This window comes from Ailuropoda melanoleuca, chromosome 1 (assembly GCF_002007445.2).
Source record: "Ailuropoda melanoleuca isolate Jingjing chromosome 1, ASM200744v2, whole genome shotgun sequence".
Lineage (NCBI taxonomy): Eukaryota > Metazoa > Chordata > Mammalia > Carnivora > Ursidae > Ailuropoda > Ailuropoda melanoleuca.
This window is the reverse complement of record NC_048218.1, coordinates 7,555,034-7,559,788: the sequence shown is the minus strand read 5'-3', so window position 1 is coordinate 7,559,788 and position 4,755 is coordinate 7,555,034. Positions and strand designations below refer to the sequence as shown.

Here is a 4,755-nt window from a genome sequence, read left to right as displayed (position 1 = left end):
TTGGGTTTTAATGAGTATGAGTTGAGGGGGAGTGGATTTTACACTATATGTCTCCCAGTGGTTATGTCTTTCTAAAGCTTGAAAGGAACTCCTCAGAAAGCAGTAAGATTGCAAATCATCCCAAATGAGATGCTGACATAAATTAAGCACACTTTTTTTTACATCATCCATGAATACAGATACAGATTAGAACATTTCTTATACATGATGTCTATAGAATGTCCATATTTTAAGAAAATTTAAAAATGTCTTTCTTGTGTTAGTTAGCTGTGGCTGCTGTAACAAATCACCAGAAACTTTGTGGCTGAAAACAATAGAAATTTATTTTCTCACAGTTCTGGAGGTCAGAAGCCTGAAATCGGAACCATTGAGCTGAAATCAGTGTCTGGAGGGCTAGGGCTCTGCTTCCTGAGGCAGGAGTCTCTAGGACACCAGCTCTTCCTTGCCTCTTCCATTTTCTGGTGGTTGCCAGCATTCCTTGATGTGTGGCCACATCATCCAGTCTCTCCCTCCATGGTCACATCACTTTCTCTTACGTGTCAAATCTCCCCCTATCCCTCTCTTTCAGGGACCCTTGTGATGGCTTTTAGGGCCCACCTGGATATCTCCTCATCTCAGGATCTTTCTTTTAATCATCATCACATTTGCAACTACACTTTTCCAAATATAACATCTGTAGATTGAATGTGAACTTTTTTTTGGAGGGGGTGACATTTTCAACTTACACTCCCATAAGTTATATGAAAGAGTAGGAAGGTGGCTTTTGAAAGAGTAACTTTTAGATATATCATGAGTATGCTTCCCATTACAGCAAGAATTCACAGTATATCTTATAACTTTTCAGTGTGAGCTTGATTATCCAATCTTGTTAGCCAGATTGGGAGACTTCGCCCCAAATTTCACCACCTTGTGTGTCATTTATAATAATGGTTTTAAGCAGCTTGTCTCTAAATAACAGAGGTTATTCTTTTAGGGCTGGCTCCAGCTGACAGTGGTAATTTTTATCAAGTGTTTATTAAAAATGAATCTAAATTTAGAAAAATGATCTAAATTATTGGCACTTATTTTAGCAATCTAGGAATTTTAATGACTGAGAAGGTACAGATTGCAGGGTGGTAGTGAAAAATACACTTATGATTATACTTTTCTTAAAGTTGCTTGGTTGTGTCAAACTTGAAAATATGTTATAGTTGGCCTTTTTTTTTATTATTAAGCTATACTGTATTTTAGCTAATTTTGGACAATTATAGCTAGCTCACTTTGGATAAGATAGGAACACACACATTAAACAGTGTTTTGTTTAAAAAAAAAAAAAATGTTCACACTTAGAATGGAAGGTACCAGTCAAGGGTTTTTGAAGTTGTGAGCTAGTCATGAACGTAAATGTGTGTGTGTGTGTATTAATTTTAATCTTTCTTGAACCTGCCTAATTTTTGTCACCCTTTAAAATAGACTCTTATTTCTCCAAACATCTCAAGATGTATATTTTAAAGATCTTTTCAGGTATTCCTATTATTTCTTGTTCCTTGGCTTATCTGTTGGATTCCTGTTGTGATGGAGGGTTTTTTTCTGTGTTGTAATTACTGTGTATGAAATCTTCATGAAACTGCTGAAGGTGTTCTGTATTTTGAGGGCAGTGCATCTCTGTTTTCAAATGTTAAAGTCACTGACTTTCCACTTCTTATTCCCCATTTCCCAGATGTGATAACCATAAACATTATCAGTCTCTTTACCTGCCTCCAATTGTACTTCGTACAATTGCTGCCATGGTTTTTATTCCTACGTACTTGTTACATTATAAACTCCAGCTTACAATTTTATGATTTTTGCTTTAAGTACATGCTTTAAACTCCAACTTAGAGTTTTTATTTTAAACAATCAATAGTCGGGGCGCCTGGGTGGCGCAGCGGTTAAGCGTCTGCCTTCGGCTCAGGGCGTGATCCCGGCGTTATGGGATCCAGCCGCACATCAGGCTCTTCTGCTATGAGCCTGCTTCTTCCTCTCCGACTCCCCTTGCTTGTGTTCCCTCTCTCGCTGGCTTTCTCTATCTCTGTCGAATAAATAAATAAAATAAAAAAACAATCAATAGTCTTTTAATTAAATTATGAGAAGGAAAATGTATTTATGAAAATTTAACTGCTTATTTACCATTTCAGGCACGTTTTACTCCTTTGCGTAGATTTGTGTTTCCATCCACTCTCATTTCCCCTCAGTCAGAAATTCTTTAGCATTTTTCATAGTGTAGGTTTCCTGGCAGAGAATTCTTTCAGATTTTTAAAAATCTTGCAAATGTCTTTATTTTGCCTTCGTGATTGAACATTATTTTCACTGCACGTAGGATTTCCAGATTGATAGTTTTTGTCATTCAGCACATGAATGGTGGTGTTCCACTGTTTCCTGGCTTCCATTGTTTCTGATGAGATGTCATTGACTTTACTATATTGTTCTGTGTCTGTAATATCTTCTTGCGTTTTGGCCACTTTCAGGATTTTCTCTTTATCTTTGGTCTTAAGCTGTTTGCCCACGATGTGCCTTGGTGTGGTTTTTATTTGAGAGTTGTTTAGCCATGATTTCTTCACTTCGTTTTTCTGCCCTTTCTCAGAGTCTTCTGTGATTTCACTTACATGTGTGTTAGAACATTTTATATTCTGCAGGTCTTTGAGAATCTCTTCATTTTTTTCGTCTCTTTTTCCTTTGTAGTAAAATTGGATAATTTTTGTTTAAAGATTTTATTTTTTTAAAGATTTTAGTTATTTTTTTAAAAAGATTTTATTTATTTATTCGATAGAGATAGAGACAGCCAGCAAGAGAGGGAACACAGGCAGGGGGAGTCAGAGAGGAAGAAGCAGGCTCATAGCAGAGGAGCCTGATGTGGGGCTCGATCCCACAACGCCGGGATCACGCCCTGAGCCAAAGGCAGATGCTTAACCGCGGTGCCACCCAGGCGCCCGTAAAGATTTTATTTATTAATTTGACAGAGAGAGACAGCCAGCGAGAGAGGGAATACAAGCAGGGTGAGTGGGAGAGGAAGAAGCAGGCTCCCAGTGGAGGATCCTGATGTGGGGCTCGATCCCAGAACGCCAGGATCACACCCTGAGCCAAAGGCAGAAGCTTAACGACTAAGCCACCCGGGTGCCCCTGTTTAAATATTTTAAAATTATTTTTAAGTAATCTCTACACCCAACATGGGGCTCAAACTCACAACCCTCAGATTAAGAGTCACATGCCCCACTGACTGAGCCAGCCAGGTGCCCCTAAATTGGATAATTTCTATTTTTCTGTCAGTTTACTGATTTTTTTTTTCCTGGTATCTTCAGTATGCTGTTAAATCTGTCCAACACAATTTTCATTTAGTTATTATATTTTTCATTTTTAGAATTCCCTTTTGTTCTTTTTTTGTAGTTTTAATTTTTCTGCTTTTCAGATATTCTCTCTGTTCACACATTAAAGAGCATATGTTCTTTAAAGTTTTGAATGTATTTTCTTCTAATTCTTCATGTAAAATAGCTGCTTTAAAGTCTTTGTTTGCTAAATCTAACATCTGGTCCATCCTGGGGTTGGTGTTCTATTGACTCCTTCCCCCCTCCTTGATTATGGATCACATGTTTTTTTTCTTGTTTATTAATACTTGACTGAATACTGTTTGTTTTTTCTTCTTGAGAGTGTTAATGTTTCTTCTAGAAGGCTGGTTACTTTGAATTTATATGTATTTGGTTTTATACTTTATTATGCAGGATCTATGGAAAGGTCAAGATGAATCCTAGCCTCTTTCATATGGGACATGACTTCCAAACTGAGTTTTCCTTCGGATCTTGTCCTGGGTTTGGTTTTAGACATTATTAGTATTGGTTCATAGGCTGTATGCTAGGTTGTGGTCCTTAGTCTTGAAATGGAGAAAGGAAGTTAAAGTGTGTGTTTGTCATGGTTCTCTAGTGAAACAGAACCAATAGGAGATACATGATTTATTATAAGGAATTGGTTCACATGATTATCGAGGCTGAGAAGTCCCAAGATGTGTAGTTGGCAAGTTAGAGACCCAGGAGAGCTGATGGTATTGTTCCAGTTGGAGTCCAGAGGCTTGGGTACCATAAGAACTAATGGCTTAAGTTCGTCTGAAAACCAGCAGGCTTGAGACTCAAGAAGAACCTATGTTTCAGTTTGAGTCCAAAGGCAGGAAAAAGGTTGATCCCAGCTTAATGCAGTCAGACGGGTGTTCTTTCTTATTGTGGAAGGATCAGCCTTTTGATTCTATTCAGGCCCTCAGCTAACTGGATGAAGCCCACCCACATTAGGGAGAAGTCTGTTGATTCAAACATTAATTCTGGAAACACCATCACAACACACCCAAAAAAATGGTTGACCGAATGTCTGGACTCCCCATGGCCCAGTCAAGTTGACATACTAAATGAACCTTTGAGATCTGTCCACTGTGCCTGGGTAGGGACTCCCAGAGTCCCCAGACCTGTTCATTGTCTATCACTTCTGTTCTGTTCTCAGTCTCTTAGTGGTCACTCTATGCTAAGCTGTGGGTAGACTCACCCTGTCCATGTGCATTCTGGTCCTTTTGAGTCCCCCACACAGACTTCTGGAGACCCCCTTTTGCATGGCTTCCTCCTCTCTATTACCCTGTCCGGCTGCTTCAGTCATTTGGAACTCTGATCTTTACTTCACATCTCAGCAGAACTACCATGCTTTTTGGACTCAGGCTCCCTCTGCCATGTTGAGAAGCTGTCCTCAGAGAACCAGGGCAAAAAC

The 4,755-nt window shown here is 38.9% G+C and overlaps 1 protein-coding gene across 2 annotated transcripts in view; it reads left to right on the top strand.

The window, feature by feature from the left end:
• The window catches only part of DYRK1A (dual specificity tyrosine phosphorylation regulated kinase 1A), a 155,933-nt gene that overhangs the window by 13,197 nt on the left and 137,981 nt on the right, over nucleotides 1–4,755 (top strand). The window lies entirely within an intron of this gene.